We start from the raw sequence: 13,032 nt of genomic DNA on the forward strand, positions 1-13,032 counted from the left end.
TTCCAGCCACTCCAGTGTCCAGCCAACCCGTCACCTGTCCCAGTGTGCATAAAAACTTCCCCATACACCATACCAATGTCCTGAACACCTCCATATCCCAAACGCCCATATCACTGCCATACCAGCATCCTGATCACTACCATATGCCATACCAGTGCCCTGATCACCTCCATATCTCAAACCAACGCCCATATCACTGCCATACCAGTGCCCTGATGACCACCATACCCCATACAAGTGCCCTGATCACCACCATACCCCATACAAGTGCCCTGATCACCACCATACCTCATACAAGTGCCCTGATCACCACCATACCCCATACAAGTGCCCTGATCACCACCATACCCCATACAAGTACCCTGATTACTGCCATACGCCATACCAGTGCCCTGATCACTGCCATATGCCATACCACTGCCCTGATCACCGCCATATGCCATACCAGTGCCCTAATCACCGCCATACCCCATACCAGCATCTTGATCACCCCATATGCCCAATACCAGCATTCTGATCATCACCATACCCCATACCAGTGCCCTGACCGCCTCCATATACCATACCAGAATCCTGATCACTGCCATACCTAATATCATGTACGTGATCCGACGCAGCGGGGCTGCTCTGATGCAGTAAATCTGCAGTAGGTGGTCCGCAAGTAAAGTATTACTAAACCCTGGACCCTGCCTTCACTATATCTGGTCTCCCACAGTACACAGAAAATGGAAATGCAATTATTTTAGTAAATATAAACTGCTAAATACCTTTTCTCATCAGCTGTATATAACAGTCTTGTGACTTGTATCAGTTTTCAGCTGAGCACTGGTTAAAGCTTGTAGGTGGAGTTTTGTTTCTGCTCTAGGAGGATGCAAAACCCCTGATCTCTGTCTGGGCAGCGCTATTGGCCCTGTGCTGATCCCAAGAAGAAAAAAAACCTCTCTAGCAATACACACTAAAATGAGCATGTACAGAGTGTCTCCACACAATATGTCTTATCAGGAAATAAGAGGGGGGCCCTGGAAGAAGGGGAGGATCAGAGAAGACAGGACCAAACAGCCTTTTTACACAATGCAGAGGATTAACCCCTTAGGTTCCACAGTGAGTATAACAAGCATACTTTACTGCATATAAAGACTGATTGTACTGTTGTGGGTTTAGTAACACTTTAAGGTATACAGCATGAGTTGATATGTCCACTCACAGGTGGGGAAGCTAAACATTCAGATTACAGTGAAACATGGTAATAATATTTGTATAGGTAATAGCAACAGGTCGCCAAACTGGTTCATGAGGATTATGCTCTGTAAGAACATGCCTAGGTATTGATAAACAGAGGGGAAAACTCTAAAAGATGAGGATTTTTTCACATTAAAGCAGTGTGTTTTTTTTTCCCCTATATTTCCTTGCGACTTCACAGCCGGCTTCATACTGCACATGTGCGAAGCGCGCTCTACTTTGTGAATGGTCCCACAGTCGTCTAGGACCTGTGAATTATCGCAGAAGGCTGCGGGGGAAGGAGGGGGTCCGAACTTTCGGCTCAGACCACCATCTGTCCGGACGTGGGAGTGGGTACCTGTCAAAACCAGGTACCTCCTCCCCCCAAAAAGATCTCAGAACAATACACAGAGCTGTGTAATGCCCACTACACACGATAATAAAATAGTACGAAACATTTTGCGGAACCACTGCTCGAATGATTTTCTCTTCGTTGATGAGCAGGATGTTTTAACTGATAACGATATTGTGAACGAAAAAATCCGGTTGAACAACAGTGAAAAATGTTGTTTCACATATGAACGACCGATTTTCTATGCGGTGGTATGACGGTCGTACGAAAAAAATCTATCAAGCGCTATCACGCATGAGCAGAAACAGAAGATGACCCGGATGTTTATGTCCAAGGAATCCTCGTAAACACAAACGAAAAATCCAAATGGTAAAAGTAGATCGGCCTAATGAGATAATGAAAGCAGAATTCTGCATATTATATTTTATGTATCACTATTTATGTACATAGGTAATGTAATAAACGATATTATACTCATTGCTGGTAATTGTTGTGTATATCGCTCGTTCTGGCTGGAAGGGCGCGGCTACAAGGTCACACGCACACTGCATCACTTGCACTTGTACGGAAGATGTCAACATTACGTATTGGCCGACGAACAGTTTTTTTAGATTGGTTAATGCGGGCTACGATTTCGATCAGCAAACGAACGCCTCTTGGTCATCGGATGACCGATCGGTCGATTTTATAATCGTGTATTCCCACCTTAAGTCTCAAGCTGAACAAGCTCTCATGAGCAAAATTAATGATTTTGCTGTCCGAGACATTTAGCTGAGTCTCCAATTCACTCGTTGAGTTGCTTTAGCCAAATTTGCGTGAAAATAAAAATCCTTTTTTTTGAACTTCCGGATCCGGCGCCGCATGTGAGGACGGCGAGACCCGCGGCTCCGGCTCTTCCTTTCTATAAAGCCGGCATACCACAGCAGGGGACACTTTAAAGCGGCACAAAAGTGCCCCCCGATCCCCCCCTCACTTACCAGGCATGGATCGCTTCCTGCTCCCGGTCCCAAACGGCCCTGGATCGGCAGGGGAGACAGAGAGATGCAGCTCTCCCCCTTCTGCAGCCAAGATGGCTGCCGATCACAGCAGCAGCAGCAGCAACAGCATGGACACAGGACAAGGTATGGCAGAATCACACACACAAGCCATTACCACACTGAGGCAAGCTGACACCTGTAGTCCCACGGACCAATATGACAAAATAGCACAAGCTGTTGCTTCACTACTGTTACCCACTATTACTAATGCAGTGGACAGAGCAGTGGCACAGGGCATAGAACAGCTTAGGCGTGACATGGGTGAAAGCGCTAAACGCATAACTGAGGTGGAACAGCGCCTATCAGACCTAGAGGATGACCTTCAAGCCATTCAGGCAAAAAACGCACACTCCTCACGTACCCAGATATCTATCTTGGAAAAAATTGATGACCTGGAAAACCGGTCACGTAGGAACAATTTACGTGTCATAGGCCTTCCAGAATCATTTAATCTAGGCACCCTAACGGATATATGTTCCACGCGTATTCCCGCTGCATTGGGCATACCCACGCCATGCCAAGTCGAAAGGGCACATCGCCTAGGGGCTCCCTCAAATGACCGACGCACTCCACGCTCCATAATAGTTAAATATCTTAACTATGCAGACCGCGTGGCTATCCTCAACTCGTTCCGCAACTCCCGCTCACTTCAGCTGGAAGGTCACAAACTACTTCTATTTGCGGACTATTCACAGGAAGTCTCTCGAAAGCGCAAGTCCTTTCAGCAGATCTGCGCAAACTTACATCAAAAAGGGATTAAGTTCACCCTAGCGTACCCAGCCATTTTACGTTTCACTTCGCCCACGGGAGAATCTAAATCCTTCACCCACCCGGAAGAGGCCATACAATATATCCAGACCAACATGACGAACATCCGAGACCCTTCATCTCCACACTCTTCAATCCGAGACCCAGGCCCAAGAGATCAGCGCAGCCCACGCAAAGATCCACCAAAACGGCAGCGAATTAACACTTCTTCGGCCAAAACAAAACTACCCTGACAAGTCTGGTCCTCCTTAGGGCTACGATGATGCCCGTCTGGGCTCCAATTTCAAATTCTAAGACACACTTACTAACCTGTGAATTTTATTCCACATGTCTAGTTACACCTCTAGTTGGGGTACTATCTGTCTTCTTTTGAGTATTTTTTACGCTGAAGTGGGGTACCTGTTATTGTTATTGTTATTGTATTCCTTAATTTTTACTGTTATGGCTCTGACCTTGATTACCTGGGGGGTCGCCGGGATCGATGACCATGTGCCCCAGGTACGTGTCTCTGTCTTGGCCTCCCTTCAAACAAGCTTTGACCAACGCAACATTGCCGATCTCGGGGAATTGACATGTTCTCCTCCATGCCAAAAAATTACCTTCCCATTAGGGGACTCTTTCTTGATTACTACATGCTTTAAGAGGCTAGCTCCCCGGCTGCAGGTTCTCCTCAGCTCAGCTCCGGTTACGCTGGTCAAAGATTAGTGGCAACATGCGGAAAAAAGTGAAGTTCAGTTTGCTACTAAGGTTTTCAGAATTTTATGTTTGTTCAAACGGCCCATGTTGGGCTTTGCCTTGGTTCATTCTCCAATCTATCTCTTTCTTTTTTCTTTCTTTTTTTTCTCCCTTTCTTCCCGGAGAACCCCTATATCGCATGACCCATTCACTCCCACAGCCCACTAAGGAAGAGAGCTTCGATCATACTAAACGTTCAACACTCTCAGCGGATGTAACCCCTGCGTGTATCATCCAATTATCCCCAACACTATGATACGCTTAATCTCCTGGAATGTCAAAGGCCTGAGATCACCCCACAAGCGCATGGCTGTTTTACGCCATCTACAGCGGCTGAAAACAGACATAGCGCTACTCCAAGAAACACATCTGTCCCAAAATGATTTTATACGTATGAAAAAGCTATGGGTAGGCCAGGTATTGGGCTCCCCCTCACCCCACCACAAAGCAGGAGTGCTAATACTCATTCACAAACGACTCTCCCCTGACATCCTCTCTATGGAAGCAGATGCAGTCGGGCGCTTTGTTTCAGCTCATATCAAGTTGGGCGATTCCTCTCTGACTCTTACCAATATTTATGCTCCAAACTCTCCCTCCAAATTATTCTTCCAAGACATTGCACACAAATTATCGAAGTATATGCATCTTCCACTTATAATAGGGGGTGATTTCAACTCTTGCATGGACCTACAAGAAGATAAATCAAGACCGACAGACCACACCAGACAATTCTCCCCCACCCCTACTCAAGCGCACACAGTGCTTAGCAACTTTGCTGACGCTCTCCAACTTATTGACGTCTGGCGCTTGGCACATCCTGACGGTAGAGACTTCACCTTCTTCTCCCCGGTCCATAAATCTTTATCCAGGATCGATTACTTTTTCACTAATCCCAACATGTTACGTCATATTTCTGACACAACTATTCATGACATAGCTGTCTCCGATCATGCTCCCATCTCTTTAACTATTCAACATCAAACACCTAGTTCTCAGGCCCGATCATGGCGATTTCCCGCATACCTTGCTAATAATCAGGATCTGCTTCGGGTGTTGCGTGACACCTGGAAAGAGTTCTGTGACACAAACGCGGCCCACATGTCTAATCCAAATCTGTTCTGGGATACGGGCAAGGCAGTGCTACGTGGTAGAATCATTGCATTCGCCTCGACATATAAGAAAAATCTCATCCATAAATACACCACAGCTAGCCAACGTTTACGTCAGGCTCAAAGGAATCTGGCGGATCTTAACTCGCGCCAAAACAGACAGGATTGGACCGAGGCCAAACACCAATTTGACACCTGGGCAGAGGCCCAGGAATCTATACACAAATCCTATCTAGATCTTCAATATCACAGATTCGGAAACAAATCAGGCAAACTTCTAGCACGTCTATGTAGGAAACCCTTTGTTCCCACCCATTTTACCGCTTTAAAAGACCCCCAGGGCACTCAAAAGACTTCCTCAGAGGAAATAATTTCCATATTGGAGAAGTTTTTTGCAAATCTCTATGATACAGATCCCATCGACGCCGAACGAGCCACTGCCTTTTTAGAGAAAATTAATCTCCCACAAATTGACCCCTCCTCACTATACTCCCTGAATGCTCCTATAACTCAATTAGATATCAGTCGCACTATCCAATCTCTAGCAAATGGAAAAGCCCCCGGACCTGATGGTTATACCGCAGAGTTCTATAAACTTATGACCGACACTCTCTCACCTACTCTGCAGACGGTGTTCCAATCGATTCAAGAGGGAGGCGAATACCTGCCATCTGGTTTACAGGCATATATTAAGCTTATAGCTAAAAAAGACAAAGACCCTACTAATCCAGGCTCTTACCGCCCAATTTCTCTTTTGAACCTCGATGCCAAATTGCTCTCTAAAATTATTGCAAACAGACTGGCTTTAATCCTACCTTCATTAATTCACCCCGCCCAAGCAGGTTTCGTCCAGGGTCGTTCAGCCGCTTCAAATATACGCAAGGTTTTAGCAGTCCTCAATCATGCCAAACATAATCCTCTACAGGACACAGCGATTATATCCTTAGACGCCGAAAAGGCGTTTGACAACGTTAATTTTACTTGGCTGTTTCTTACGCTACAGAGATTTGGTTTTACAGGCCCTTTCTTCCATGTGATTCAGGCGATGTACTCAGCGCCGACAGCCCAGATATTTGCAGCAGGCCACATTTCTAATCCCATAAAACTCCATAAGGGAACTCGACAGGGATGCCCTCTTTCCCCGCTTCTCTTTAATCTCGCCCTGGAACCACTAGCCCGATATTTACTATTCCACTCAGATCTCCATGGGATCCCGATAGGCCAACAAGAATTACGACTCTCGTTATTTGCAGACGACATATTAATTTTTACCTCCAATCCTTCTGCTGATTTGCCATATATCCGAGATACCTTTACCGAATTCCGACATTATTCAGGATTACGCATAAATTTTTCCAAAAGTGAAGTCCTGCCGCTGTTCCATGCCCGCCCCCCGCAGTGGACCCTGAACGCACAGTTCACCTTGGCTCACAGCTACATCACATACCTAGGCATAAAAATAGGAAAGCTAGCCTCTTCGCTTTACACGCTTAACCTCACGCCAATGATCAACAAAATTACAAGAGAATTAGAGATGTGGAGACAGCTACCTCTATCTCTTCTGGGACGGTCACACCTTTTCAAGATGGCGAGTTTCCCAAAAATCCTATACCCCATGCAGACTATTCCCCTTCTCCTCAGACATAGTGATTGTATGCAACTAAACCAGGCAATTTCCAAATTTCTTTGGAGAGGCAAACGCCCTCGTATTGCATTACATAAACTGTACCTTCCAAGGGGTGAGGGCGGGTCCGGACTCCCCAATATTCGCGTATACAATCTATCTTGCCTACTACGTGTATGTCTAGACTGGCTTACTCAAACATCTAAATACTCCAATTTCCAACTCGAATCCGAGATGGTTCACCCATTTAGTCTCACGGCCCTCTTGCATTCCAATGTAAATACTCTCCCGCCCCATCTAAAACACAATCCTCTGGTCCGTGACACTCTAATTACATGGAGGGAAGTTAGACGCAAAATGGGAGTATCTCCGTGGATCTCGCGCTTCCTACCTATTCATAACAACCCCTCTTTTCCCCTTTCCCACCAATATGCAGCTTATGGCACCTGGGTAGCTCATGACCTTACTCTGGTACAGCAATTATTTGATACTTCAAACGGCTCACCGCAACCTTTGGATCACATTCAACAAAGATTCCAATTACCCTCTCATCATTTCTTCTATGTATTACAAGTACGGAACTATGTGAACTCTGTAGCGCCGGTTAAGTCCACCAGATTCTCTGTTACCATATTAGACGACCTGGCTCAACACCGAAAATATAAAATATCCAACATCTATAAACCACTTAATCGTCTGTACACGAAACCACTGGAAACCTCAAACGCAATCCACTCCTGGACTAGAGACTTTGACAAGGCATTTACAGCAGATCAAATACTCTCCGGCTATAACACCACCTGTGCCTTCAATATTAATGAATTTTGGCGCGAACAACAGTTCAAGATCATGCACCGAGCCCACATGCCCTGTCTCTACCTGAAAGACAATCCTGAAGTGTCTAAATGCCCGCTTTGCAACAGTCCTAAACCCTCCTTACAACACAGATTCTGGCTCTGTCCCTCCATATCCGTCTTTTGGACACAAGTAATCACTTTCATATCGTTTGTCACCACCATCCAATTGACAAGGGATCCCTTAATCCTTCTCTTCGGTAACATGGACAATCTAATTACAGGTCCTCGACCCTCTCAACTACAGGAGCTGAAAGGATACAAACCATGGATATCAACCTGTCTCTTGACAGCAAGAAGGGCCATCTTAAAAAAATGGGTCTCCAACGTCCCTCCAACGTTATCGGACCTAAAACAAGACCTCAACTTTCTCTTACGTATGGACAAACTTCATTTAATCTCCTCACGTCCAAAACATGGAGTGGACCTATATCTCCGAAAATGGAGCTCTTACGTGACTGCTACACTCCCTTTGAAAGAGCAAAGGTTTTTCCTTCAGGATGACAACTTATCGGTGCCTTGACATGTAACCTTGCCTACTCACAATCTCTCCATCTTTATTATCTGTTTGTATAACATTGGTTAGGTGGATCTGTGCATGTATGCCTGCTGTATCTGCTTTCTGCTTCTATGGCTGCCGTTTGGGATTGTCAGTGATCTGGGCTACAGCAAAAGCTAGACCACATGACTCGTCCTGCTACTAATCATAACATAGACATCTACATTCGAATCACCCTTTATACTCTATTACATGGGAAAAGAGGATCTCCCCTCATTTGTCTCTCACCTTTCTCCCCCTAGGACAAAGCGAGAACTAAGGTTACATCTTTAATCTGTAATCTACCTAATCAATAATGTCATTCCTCATGTCACAAACCAGATCTAGATCACACTGCTCTACCTAAGCTCATCTTCTTCCCCTATCGCATCTCTCAGCAAACATAGAGGTCTCAGGGTTCCACTGGTCCTTTCTTCTTTCCCCCCCTCCTTTTTTTTTTTTTTTTTTCCTTCCCTTCTCTCCTTATTCTTTTGGGTAAGTTATTTTGTTAGCAGCATCACAGTTGCTTCCACCCTCTATCTTACTTTCTTTCTCTCTTCTCTAATTCTTTTTTTTTTTCCACTTCATACTCTCTCCCCTCTCTGATAACCATTACACATACACATCCAGCTTCTTTTAACTTTCCTTTCTACTCTTCTCACTGAAGTCATAGACTGGTGTTAGACCTCTGCCAATACACCTAAACCTTCATTCATGTCCAGAACCAAAGAATCACACTTTATCACCCTGCTAACTCTTGCACCTATACATCGTTCTAACAAATATCCAAAACTCTCCAGTATATAGAGACAATTCACCCCTCCCCCCTTCCACAGCACAGTTGAAACTAATTTGACTGCTACTCATTCCATTTTTACATACTGTCAGCATAATGTATGATTCATCTTATGGTTCTGTACTGTAACATGTGTTTTCTCTATGTGTTTATTTTTTTTTTTTTTCTTATTGCTTATTGCTTATTGCTTTGGTCAATTACCGTGTATGACTCCACAAAAACCCAATAAAATTTTTCTAAAAAAAAAAAAAAAAAAATCCTTTTTTTTTTTTTGAAGGGCATGAAGTTTATTATAAGAAGGTATATTTAGGGTAGTATAACTTATACATTTTAAGGCTCATTTACATTTTAGCGGCATGGTAACACATGTTATGTTGTGCATTAATCTGTGTTTTGTCAATGCAGACCATTGTGAAAATAATGGACTACCAATCCACCCAACACATGCCAAAAATTTACCATTTTTTTTCTAACACAATGCAAACTACATTTAGTGCATTGCGGGGCTATTCAAAATGAAAAGGATATTAATGCAGTATGGAATGGACCATCAGTTCCCATGCGTACATTGACGCAAATCAATAGTGTACTTTGTTGCTCAATGTTCTTTGCTTTTGTTTTTTTTTTAAGTTTTTTTTTTGCATTATGTGTGTGTATTTGATTATTTTTTTTAATGTACCATCACTTTATATTGTGTTTAGCTGTCTGTACCTATTTTTGATGCAAGAAGTCTGGTGTAGTTGAAAGGAAATTTTATAGCTATCAGAAGCTAAAGTTATTATTAATATTATACAGGATTTATATGGCGGCAACAGTTTGCTAGGCGCTTTACAATATAACGGGAGACAATACAGCAACAATACAGTTCAATACAAGAGGGTTAGGAGGTCCCTGATCCTGGGAGCTTACAATCTAGGAGGGAGGGGCTAGTGGTACAAAAGATAGTAACTGTGGGGGATGGACTGGTAGGAGGAATAGAAGATTCCATTATTAGCTGAGGGCAGGATAGGCTTCCCTGAAGAGATAGATTTTCAGAGATCGCCTAAAAGTGAGCAGAGTAGGCGATAGTCTGATAAATTGGGGCAGAGAGTTCCAGAAGATGGGGGATGCTCTGGAGAAGTGATGACAAGGGAGACAAGGGAGCTAGAGAGCAGGAGTTCGTGCGAGGAGTGGAGAGCGCGGTTTGGGTGATATTTGGAGACAAGATTGGTGATGTAATTTGGGGCAGAGTTATAAATGTCTTTATATGTTATTGTTAATGTATTGAATTTTATCTGTTGGGAAATGGGAAGCCAGTGGAGGAATTGGCAGAAAGGGATGGAGAATACTGAGTGAAGGCCAGTGGAGGGATTGGCAGAGAGGGATGGAGGACACAAGAGGAGGCCAGTGGTGGAATTGGCAGAGAGGGATGGAGGACACCGAGTGGAGGCCAGTGGAGGGATTGGCAGAGAGGGATGGAGGACACCGAGTGGAGGCCAGTGGAGGGATTGGCAGAGAGGGATGGAGGACACCGAGTGGAGGCCAGTGGAGGGATTGGCAGAGAGGGATGGAGGACACCGAGTGGAGGCCAGTGGAGGGATTGGCAGAGAGGGATGGAGGACACAGAGTGGAGGCCAGTGGAGGGATTGGCAGAGAGGGATGGAGGACACCGAGTGGAGGCCAGTGGAGGGATTGGCAGAGAGGGATGGAGGACACCGAGTGGAGGCCAGTGGAGGGATTGGCAGAGAGGGATGGAGGACACCGAGTGGAGGCCAGTGGAGGGATTGACAGAGAGGGATGGAGGACACCGAGTGGAGGCCAGTGGAGGGATTGGCAGAGAGGGATGGAGGACACCGAGTGGAGGCCAGTGGAGGGATTGGCAGAGAGGGATGGAGGACACAGAGTGGAGGCCAGTGGAGGGATTGGCAGAGAGGGATGGAGGACACAGAGTGGAGGCCAGTGGAGCGATTGGCAGGGAGGGATGGCAGATACAGAACGGTTAGTAAGGTGGATGAGTCTGGCAGCAGCATTCATGATAGACTGAAGAGGAGATAGCCTGCGATGAAGTCGGCCAATGAGGAGGGAATTACAATAGTAAAAAGTTAATTGTGCTCTTACAAATTACGATTAACATCTACATTTTGTCTTCCCTACTGACTCCAATGCATTTCATAAAAATAGACAAATTTTATGAAATTTCCCAATGTATAGAGCAATTTTATGGAAATGACACAAATACAATTTCTGTAGCAGCTAACATACTGTATAATATACATTATATATTCTCTTGAAGTCCCACATTTTCTAAGGTCAAATGTCGTGGCAGGGTTGTTTGGGCTCTGGGACCTATAAGAGTTTGTATTGCATTGTTCTCTTTTTTTTTAAACATTTTTGAGGGAAAAAAAAAGCTGCAGGTCAGTGCGATTTCAGATGCAATTTGCCTGACATCTGTGCAACTTCATGCCCAGATGTCTATGCATGGCACACCTGAAATCGCAAAAAAATAGTGCAGGAACCTTCTTTTTCAAATCAGTGCAGCACCGCAAAGTCGGAGTCGCACCATTTTGAACAGTTCGATTGCTGACAATATGGTGCGACTTGTCATACGATTTGGAACTTGTCGCTATTTATTTTTTGGTTTATTTCTGTAAAGTTTCTTACTTTGAGATCCAGCAACAGGCTGCCTGTTGACAACGCTGCAATTCTGAAGCAGCAGTTTAGCGCTAACAGCTTGAATCCATTAATTCCAGAATCTTCAAATTAAAAACTTGGCAACAAAGTCAAGAAGTCAAAAAAAATTATTCAATAAAACTGTATACAGTGATGCAGGAATCTGAAAAATAGATTGAGGTTTACTTACACTCTGGAGTCTCTGGGGGAGAATCATTAGGCTCCATGCACACAGGGTGTTTTGATAACTCTGGTAATGTTAGCTATGTAAAGTCAAGTTAAAAACGTGCATTTTTCAGCTTTTTTAGCGTTTTTGCGTTTAACGGCGTTTTGTTGCATTTAGCAGTGTTTTCTCACGTTTGCATTTTTTACCGTTGTTTTACAAAAAAATAAAAAAAACTCAAAAGCCAAAAACATCCGCTGTAAAAATGTTCAGTGTGCATGAGGACTCAAAAAACATGCAGTTGGATAACTCTCCATCATAGAATTTTGGTGAAAATCGCATTCTCTGATTTATAAATAGACCCCATGCTTAAAATTGAATGGAGTGGTTGCTCATTTCCAATAATATTATGTACAATATTGCATTCGTTGACTTGTGAAATAATGTTTTAGCAGATAACAGGAAAAATGTGTACTTACTTGATGTCTAGCTCCCCCGTGTAGTTTTTCGGTCTGTTTCCTTTTTTTCAGGTCTAATGTCACAGCCCGTATAAAAAGTGCAAGCCTGGATGAGACGGAAGCTGCTGGAAGTGAAAGATAACAAACTAGGCTGCATTTCATTCTTTATTTACTTATGGCAGACATAGGCAACCCTATAGAGGTGGAGAACTAGATCAAAGATCACCAGGGTGCAGCCTGCCTTTTTTTTTTCTAAGGAAATAACCTAGGAAGCTTCATTAAAAAGTCAAGAAAACTTAAAAATATAATAATGCAAATGTCACTGTAAGGCCTTATGTACATGGGCAGTTTGGCCCATCAGCATCCCAGCATTTTCAGGCACCAGGGAGGTACAGGTGCAATGTTCAGTCCTGCTGCCAGCAGCTTGTCAAAATCTATGACAAGCTGAAATTTGTGATGGTTGGATGTTACCAAGGCTGCTGTTAGAAAACCACAGGGCCCCATACAGATAACCTGACAGGACCCCCTTCCCCCCTCCAAAAAACACAGTTTACTAGGCTTCAGTTATGAATGAACACAGTGAATGATCGGTACCAATCACTCATTGTGTGCATTCAGGAAAGGAAGGGGCTGGTAAATGTAACATTTTTAGAATCAACCCCTCACATGGCCACAATCGACAGGTAGATCATGACCAACCAGTTTTTTACCCTCACCCTACATTCTGGTAT

The 13,032-nt window shown here is 44.2% G+C and overlaps 1 protein-coding gene across 1 annotated transcript in view; it reads right to left on the reverse strand.

Moving 5' to 3' along the window:
- Positions 1-12,423, reverse strand: part of LOC149441582 (uncharacterized) — a 44,145-nt gene extending 31,722 nt beyond the window's left edge. The window contains exon 1 of the mRNA XM_089657149.1: positions 12,323-12,423. The gene's annotated coding sequence lies outside the window, so the exon portion shown is untranslated. The remainder of the gene's footprint in view (positions 1-12,322) is intronic.
- Between the last annotated feature and the right edge of the window lie 609 nt (positions 12,424-13,032).

This window comes from Staurois parvus, unplaced genomic scaffold, assembly GCF_062004578.1.
Source record: "Staurois parvus isolate SC_StPar_1 unplaced genomic scaffold, SC_StPar_1.0 ptg000970l, whole genome shotgun sequence".
Taxonomy (NCBI): domain Eukaryota; kingdom Metazoa; phylum Chordata; class Amphibia; order Anura; family Ranidae; genus Staurois; species Staurois parvus.